The sequence below is a fragment of the Nannospalax galili genome, unplaced genomic scaffold (genome assembly GCF_000622305.1).
Source record: "Nannospalax galili isolate Female #2095 unplaced genomic scaffold, S.galili_v1.0 scaffold752, whole genome shotgun sequence".
NCBI classification, from domain to species: domain Eukaryota; kingdom Metazoa; phylum Chordata; class Mammalia; order Rodentia; family Spalacidae; genus Nannospalax; species Nannospalax galili.
In genome coordinates this window covers 135,383-144,981 of record NW_008333404.1, presented here as the reverse complement: position 1 = coordinate 144,981, position 9,599 = coordinate 135,383, and positions in this window count along the sequence as shown.

Here is a 9,599-nt window from a genome sequence, read left to right as displayed (position 1 = left end):
AGGACAAAGTGTTAAAATAACCATAGGTGCAATAATTTGTTAATGGATGCATAATATAAAAAGATGTAAATTGTGGGGCCAAGGATGCACAGTTGGAGATTTTAGTCAGTGCATCTGACATGAAGGTGGGTGTGGTAGAGAGTATGGGGAAGTGGTGGGAGATGGAGAATCACATTTAATGGTGGCCAAGTAGCACCCAGAGCCTGAATTCCAGAAGTGAGTACTGTGCTTTCATGGGCCTCTATGGAGCAAAGTGTGTAAAGATCTCCATAACAGGACAAGCATATGAAATACTTTGTTACAGTGGAATAAAATTTACTAGAGCGGAACGCCCAAATGTTCTGCAGGAACACTAGCCTGGAGAATCAGTGAGAATTCTTTTTTTTGTCTTTTTGAGACAGGTTCTCCCTATAGTCCCAGCTGTACACCAGGCTAGAATTTCATCTGACAGAGATTCACCTGCTTCTGGCTCCCAAGTGCTAGGATTAAAGGTGTGGGCCACTAGGCCCAGCTTATCAGTGAGCATTTTAAAAATGCCAATCAGGAGAGACAACCAAAAAAAAAAAAAAAAACCAAGCCAAACCAAACCAAACCAAACCAAACCAAACCAAACCAAACCAAACCAAAACAAGAGCTACAGAAAAGAAGACCAGCCTGTAACAGAAAAATAGTGATGCAAAAGCAAAAATGAACAAATGGAAATGATGGTAGGACCTTTGAAATGCCTGAGCCGCAGAAGAAAATACTTATGAACAGAATTAAGTTTGAGCAAAGATCCTGAAGCGCTAAAAGCATGACTTGTTGTTGACTAAGACTTAATTACAATGCAAAAACAGCTCTTTTATCTTCCTGCCAAGAATGTGGGTTCTGCAAGGATTATACGAATTGTAAGAAATAACCAGGAAATATACATTACAAAGAATATGGCATTAATGAAGTAATGGCAAAGATGAAAGAACACAGCAGTGTAATGTTGAATCAGCTACTTTGGTACTTAGAGACCACAATATGTGGATATCCTTTCAGATCACCGGGACGCAGGATGCAACCAACCATGTAGTTTACGTGCACCATTCTCATCTCCTGTGCATATTTGTACAGATGGGAGCAATGTCAGCTAAATACTTCTGGATGAGAAGATTCTTGCCTTACTATTGAATTATCCTCACGATTTCCTAAAGTAACAGGCAGAGAATTCTGCAACTTTATTTAGTGCCAGAAATTGCAAAGTGGCTCTTCCTTACTACCATCTGGAAGCAGAGAGGCTCGCTAGCTCACGTGTGTGAATCTCAGTTAACACGCTTCTGTCCTAAGTCAATTTGTGTACAAATGATGTACTTTGAAGATATTAGTGTCTAACATAACCGATGTTTGTTTTATTCTATTTTAAACCGAAGATGGACTGGAGAGATGGTTCAGCGGTTAAGAGCGCTGTCTTCTCTTACAGAGGACCCAGGTTCGAGTTCCAGCACCACATGGCAGCTAACAACTGTCTGTATTCCAGTTCCAGGGGATTCGACACCCTCTTCTGACCTCCATGAGCATTGCATGACACAGGTGAGCTTACATACATGCGTGTATTACACTCATACACATTAAATAATAAAATATTAAACAGAAGATAAAAAGGGCTCTGGCTCCTTCCTACCAACTACCTTTTCTTTCTTCTTTTTTCATTTTAAAGTTACTTATGGTATATTTAATGGTGTACAATAGAGAGACATGCTGTACAGGGTTTTATTGCCTAGTTGATAAAATTCCTTTTAAATACTGCTGGCTATTCTTTTGATGCTATGCACTTTTATAATATATAAGTGCCATATGGTAAAATGATTCCTTGTACCAAAGGCTCAAATAGTATATTTAACTGAACATACTCATCTATTTATGCTTCTTTATGCCTGTAGTCCCAGCACTTGGGAGGCAGAGGCAGGTGGATCTCTGTGAGTTCAAGGCCAGCCTGGTCTACATAGTGAGTTCCAGGACAGCTGGGGGTACAGGGAGACCCTGTCTCAAAAAGACCAAAAAAAAAAAAATAGTGCTTGACAGAAAGGTACAACTGTCCAAAAAGTAGAGAATAAGAGACTGCAGAGGGTGTCCATGGACAGGACTCCTATATTAAACCTCTGCCAGCCAGGGATCAGGGACCATTGCTGAAGAAGGGGCGGAAAGAATGTAAGAGCCAGGGGTGGTGCAGGAAACAGTTTTCCAGGCAGCTGGAAACTTGTTCATATGAACTTACAGCAATGGTGACAGTATGCAAAAGACTCATGTAAATTCAGACTAGACAAAAACCCAGCATAGAAGTGGGGGAATGGGTAAAAAGACCCAACTGTAGCTGAGGAACTATTGGCAGCTGATCACTGCTGGGTGAGGGAGAGTTGGTCTTTTTAAGCCAGGTTGACCAGGCTCCAGTGGATGAACTCACAGTGAGGGACATCTGGGGACACAAACTTGATATGATAGGCTTTAACATACATGACAGAATGCATGAAATCTGGAGGGGGGCTATGGGGGGTGCAGATAGGAGAGAGGGTCTAAATATGATGAAGATGTATGAAATACAAAAATTTTCAATAAATTTTTTTTTTTTTAAAAGTGCTTGGGGATAGAGAAACGTCTCAGTGGTTAAGAGTACTTATACTCTTACAGAGGACCTGTGCCTTGGTTCCCAGTAACAACATGGCAGCTAACAATTAACTTTAACTCCAGTTTCAGGGAATCTAACTCCCTCTCCTGGCCTCTTCGGGAACTGAATGCACATGGCACACATGTAGGCAAAAATACACATGTCCATAAAATGCAAATAAATAAGATTTATTTAAAAATTAAAAAAAATAGTGGTTAAAGTAAAGGGCCTATCATTTTTCAAGTCACCTATATTATTTCTTAGGCATTACATCTGCTCAAATTGCTGGTTAATAGTGATAGCTTGTTTTATGTCTTTGAGTTCAATGCACATTTAACATGACAATGCATTTCAAAGCTTCAGTTTTCTGGGTGTCAGTGTTATTATTACTACTTGTGTGAACCAGTGAGTTTTCTTAGGGTTATTTGCAGGGGCGTGAGTGAGGGGTCATCACAGGAGCACAGGCAGCTTACCAGTGCCTATTACCACTGAAGAAAAATGCCTCTCCCTTCCCTAGCAGCCAATAACTTCCCGAAAGCCTTCAAGAAGGTACAGGGCCCCATGAACCTCTCCCTCCTCCTTGACAGAGGATGATGGGCCAAGTCTGTGCAGGCTGTACTCAGGGAATCACAGCTGCTGGGAAGTAAAGAGTGTGGTGGCCATGGCATACTGGAAGACAGCATTCTACAGCACTCCACCCTGTCCTCCAGCTCTTGCATGCTTTCTGCCTCCTGTTCTGCTACGCTCCCTGAGTGAGGTGGAGGAGTTGTACCAGCCATGAATCTCGGCAATTACCACTGCTCACTGCAAAAAGAAGCATCTTTGATCAAAGATGACCACAGCACTACTCCATAGTCATGAACATAATTTTTTTCAATATATATTTTTATTGAATTTTTGTGGATTTCATATAATTCATCTTAATCATATTTAGACCTCTCGCTTATCTACACTTAGGCCCCTCTGCTTTCTCCAACCCACCCACAGGATTTCATGCATTGTGTCAAATATGTTAAGGCCTATCAAGTCAAGTTCGTGTACCAGATGTCCCTCGGTGTGAGTTCATGCACTGGAGCTTGTTCAGCCGGTCTACTGTCAGTCCCTTAAAGAAGATCAACTCTCTCTCTCACCCAGCAGTGATCATCTGCCAATAGTTCCTCAGCTAAGGTTGGGGCCTCCTGCCAGTTTTCTCAGTTCTATGCTGGTTTTTGTCTGATTGAGTTTGCATGGGTCTTGTGCATGATGATACCATTTCTGTAAGTTCATATGAGCAAGTTCTGAGGAGCCTTTAAGACTCTGATTCCTTATGGTCATGCACCACCCCTGGCTCTTACAATCTTTTCTGTCCCTCTTCTGCAATGGTCCCTGAGCCCTGGGTGGGTGAGGTTTAATATAGAAATCCTAACCAGGGACACACACTCTGCAGTCTCTTATTCTCTATACTTTGGCCATTTATGGCCTTTTGTGTTCATCATCCTCTGTTGCATGAGGAAGCTTTGCTGATGAAAGTTGAGAGATTCATCAGTATTCTCTCTACCCTTTGCACCCTGTTCTGTGAGCATTAGGTGCCGAGGTCCTATTGTAGATGTGTCACTTGGTATTGGGCATCTCATAGACACTTAATCTCTGCGTGTGACCAGTGTGAAACTGTAGTAGTCTCTATCTGTTGCAAAAGAAGCTTCTTTGATAAATGGGGACTGGTGTATTTGTCTGTAAATATAAGGACCCCTATTTAGCATATAGTAAGAAATTACGTTTGTCTAGGGATGTGACAGATAGAGGGTTTGCTCTAAGATCTATGACCTTGCTATCCATGTGTATTTGGCCATGTTTACAGTGCCACACATGAGTTTCCTTCCACTGAGTGGGTTTTAAGTCCAATTAAATAGCTGTGGATTACCCCCAAGATAAAAGTGCCACTTCTACACCCACATAGTTTGCTGTGTAAGTCATTGTTGTGGTTATTAGGCTTTAAATCTGGTGTTGGACCACTGATTGATTTTCTCCCTTAACAGCTTGCATAGTATCCTCTAGAACCCTGACCTCTAGTCTTCAGGGAGGAGGCCTCCAGGCCAGTTTCAGCTCCATTGCTCCATGTCCTATGTCTGAAGTATGTCCTGTCTTCAACAATAGGTTCCTACCTTCAAGTTCTGGGAGGTAATCAAGGGCTGTGGCAATAGCCTCTGTCATTTTGGGAGTCTCTTGGACCACCCAGACCAACAACCTGAAGGGAGGTCTCTCCTGTCTGGTACTGTGTTTCTTGTTACTTAGCCTTCAGCTATATACATGCACTCATGTATAGATATTATATGTGTAATTTTCAGTAGGATTTTGAACCAATATATTTTCCTCAGTGTTTTTACACCATTTAAGCATTATTTATCTCTCCTGTCTCTCTCCCTGTTTAACCCTTCCTACTCTCTTCTCAGTTAAAGTACCCCCACTTTTCCAATTTCCCTTGATATTGCTCGTCTTCTGTTATCCCCTCTCTTGGATGCCTTATTCCCCTTTGTCCCTGTGGCTTCTTGTATGTCATTCCCTTCTCCCTTCCCCATTAAATTCCCCCATTTTCCCCATTGCCCCCTTGGTAACATCTGTCTTCTACTATCTCCCTCTCTCAGGCTCTTTCTTTTCCTTTGCCTACATAGTTCCTTCCATTTTCCTGGTTCCTGTGGTTATATCAGATTATATGCTCACATATAAGAATTTTGTGCTAAGATCGACAAACGAGAGAGAATATATGTCAATTGTCAAATGAATAATGAAAATGTGGCACATTTACACAATGAAGTTCTAATTAGTAATAAAGACAAAATCATGAAATTTGCATGTAAATGGATGAAGCTAGAAACTGTTATAAGTGAAGTAACACAGACTCAGGAAAGCAAGTAACATGTGTTCTTTCTCATGAACATAAATATTTAGAAGACAATTTGATAGATACATCATGTCCATTTAGCAAAACAACTGTAGTAGCTTCTCCACTAGGGTCTATAACCTCCTCAGCCATGGGCGTCTGACAATACCATATATGAATTCCCTCCTGTGGAGCAGACTTGAAATCCTCTCACGAAACAGTTGGTTACCATCATTATAGTCATGCCACTATTGCACCACTGGCACATCTTGCTTGGTAGGTTGGTAGTGCTACACAGAGGGGCCATAGCTGAGTAAGACCATGGATAGCAATTCTCCCAGAGAAAGCTAGCCAGCAGAGAGGGTGATAGAATGTATGAATTGCAGAAGAGCCACAAACCTCATTAGGGAAAGCCATAAATCCCTTAAAGTGTCTATCTGGCCCTAAATTGGCAGCCTGGCCTTGTTCAAGCTTTATCAACTGGTCAGTACCTGGACTGAGGGAGACTGTTTATGGAGCCAACCTGTCCCCATTAGTGCCCTGAGATAGCTCCCTACCTGAGAAAATAATCTTGGGAGAGAGACCCTCAAGGATGCCAGACCCCGGCACTAAGCAAATTCCTGCAGCTGTGTTGAACAGAGTTCCTATGTAAGTCCAACTGCCCCTTCCTTCAATGCAGATGTCTTCTCTGTGTGGAAAGGTCTCTGTCCTCTGCTGCATCCTCTGAATAAAAGAGCACATTCCTTGCCTGTTGCAGGTCTGGCTCTGGTTCTTAATTCTTAACTTTAAACTCCATTCCTTTTCTGCCCTCCTAAATCAAACAGATTTAACTTCCAGCTTAGTTCCAACTTGAGATTGACAAGTCAATGTTTTAGGAACTACTGTACAGATTTTCACTAAATATTTTCTTTAAACTGAAAAGGAAAAAAGTTGTGAATTGTGATGTCAACAACAGAAAATGTTGAGAAAAGAGAATTTTTGTATGTAGGGAAAATTAGTTGTTCTTGGCCTAAAATAGACTATTAGGGCAAGAAGATGTTCTGAATAAGTCTATCAAAATAAAAAGAACCCATAGTAGGTAAACAAGAGATACTCATACACATAAAAATAATAAAATTTTAAAAATGAAGTTAATAAATACAATTTTAAAAATTATTCAAGAAATCACTTATATTTTTATATATTAACAATAAACTTTGGGAAATGGGAAGGTATTAGTCAAAGGGTATAGAATTTCAGTTACACAAGATCAATCATTTCTTGGAATTTGATGTATAATGGTAACTATAGTTAATAATACGTATTGTGGACTGAAGAGATAGCAGTTAAAAGCACTGGCTACTCTTGCAGAGGGCCCAGGTTCAGGTTCCAGTACCCACATGATGGCTAACAATTGCCTGTAACTCTAGTTCCAAGGGATCCAAGGGACCAAAGCTAGCATTGCAATTATGTGGGTGCATTTACATACCTGCAAGCAAAACATACATACACATAAAAAATAAAATAACTGTATTATAATTACAAAGATAGTAGGCCTTGCACATTCTCACTACAAAAGAAAAGGGCGACTATGTGAAGTGATAATTTAATAATACACATATATAGCTATATGAATCATGTTGAATATCTTTAACTATTTGTTTACTTTTTCCTCCGTAGAGTTGGGAAAAAGTTATATAGGCAAAACATACAGTTATTACTAAATTTGACACTTGTCCTAAAGTGTATGTGTGTGTGTGTGTGTGTGTGTGTGCGTGCGCATGTGCGCGCACTTGACTTTCTATTTAAATTATAAACTTCTCGAAAACAGAAACTATTTGTTTTTGTTCTGATCCCACTTAGCTTGGTGAGCTGTTGTGAGTCACAGGTGGCCTCACAGCTGGCCTGGGCTGGTTAATCACAGGCAGCATCCTTGAAGATGTTGCTCCCAGGTGACAGGACTTGGGACTAGGACTAAGAATCAGGTGACAGTCTGCAGACACATGATGTCATCTGAAGGGGTATCTTCTAGCGCAGACCTGTAGGCTCCAATACACAGTGCAGAAACTTTAGCTGTGTGGAGGAAGTGGAAGTCCTGAGGCAGGACTGCATGTTTGCTCTTCCTCCTGCTGGATGCACCTAAAGTCCTTAAGCTTCCCAGAGCCTGTGTGCACAGTGGGTCTAGAGAGCTGCTTCTTCGATCTCATCTCCCGTGGCTCATACCCTGTTGTCTTTGTATCTACTTGCCTCTTCCCTCCTCCCTGAACACATCTGGCTTGACACTGCCAGTACCTTTGTACACCCTGCAGCTCTGCCTGCAATGTTCTTGATGCTCCTTTGTTTCCCTTATTTCAGACTTTCCCTCCAAGATCTGTCTTTGCCATCTTATTTAAAATTATAATCATCAGCATGTCTTTTCTCTTTTTAATGTATCTTATCTTTAATTATTCTGTTTCTTTTGCTCCAGCACTTAGTATTTGGCCTAATACCTTTTAGGTATTAATTTCTTACCGTCTCTTAGTTAGGGAATTAGGAATCAGGAAATGTAAATTCCATGAAGACTATGTTTTTTGTTAATCTATTAAAATTTTTCCCTCTCCCTGGTGCCTTAATGGTTCTCGGAACATAGCATGCACTTAATTTGTGTTGGGTGAATAAACAAACGATGCAAAATGTTTATGATTAAGGGTCATGTTTTGAACTGGAAGGGATTCAGTAGCTCAAGGAATCTGATTCCTTTCCTTACAGCTGACTCTTGTTGGTTTCTTTGTAGAATTGATTGTTTGGTCTCGCTATGTAGCCCCGACTGACCTGGAACTTGCTATGTAAACCAGACTGGCCTTGAACTCATAGAGATCCACCTGCCTCTGCCTCCTAAGTGCTGGGATTAAAGGTATGCATTACCATGCCTGGCCTCTTTCTAAGATTTTGATTTCATCAAATTGTAGTGAAAATGGTTATTGGTTTCCATGGGTAGATACCATTTCAGCCCCCTGGGTTTTTTTCCTTTCTGAGGGAATGCAAATTGAAGAGGAACGGGTAGTTTGCTGTCTTTTATCAGCTCTCTCCATTTCCTGCTTCTAGTTATTTGTAAATTTCTGCTTTTCTTGGGAGGAAATTTTCTAAATAAAGGACCCTTCTTTTGAACTTTAATACAAATGGAGAGAGAAGAATTAGAACATTTTTTGTTGGTAAATATGCAGTAAAAACTCTCTGAAGGGTTGATAAGTTTGGAAGTTCAGCTATTTCATAAAAGATCTTGGCTGAATTTATAAAATCCAGGACACCCTTGTGTCTATGGACAGATAGCCTTCTCCTCCTCTGGGTTTTTCAGGGTGAGTATAAGGGCCGGGGCTGCAGAGACCATTGGTCCTATTTGGGGAGCAATTGTGCTGTGATTCACAAGCTCCTTGCCCTCTGCTCAGACGCACAGAAGGAGTGTGTCTCCTTCTCACCTGAACTTCTCATCAGAAACTCACTCAGCTACACCGAAGTGGGGGAAGTAAAGCACATGAATAAGCTTTGTTGTTTTAAAACCAAATTCTGGCAAAGGCTGGTCACTTGATAAAAATGGCCAAGACAGATTTGAGTTACATGGGGTATTGCATGATGACCCATTTAAGTCATAGAATCATAAAGTTGAATCACTTAGTCAACGTGGAAATTATTTGTCCATTGCAACAGTACTGCTGTGGTAACCCTGGCAACCCAGGCTCTTCAGCAAGGTTGGCAATTCAAGATCATGACCAACTAGAACAGAGGACTTAGGATTGGGGGCTGCTGCAAAGGTATTTCTCCTTAGATTAGAGAAAGCCATATTCTTTTAGCTTATACCCCTTGGCTCTGGTCCCACTCTCTCAAGCAGTGTGGAATGGCTCTCACTCTATGTGGCTGCACCAGGTGGTCACCAGTGCCTCCAATGCCCTAAGTTCTCTCTGAGAGAGGAGTCCTGACATGCCACTGGAAGAGCTCCAGACTGCAATGTCCTCTGTAATGTCTAGGCCGAGTAGTGGTAGGGCATTGTTCTTTTTCCTTCCTATTTGGTCACCACTTCTATTAATCTAACCTAGGATCTCTTTAGCTTGCCTTCTTTCTTTTTTTCCTTTTCTGAACTTTTATTTATTTATTTTTAAA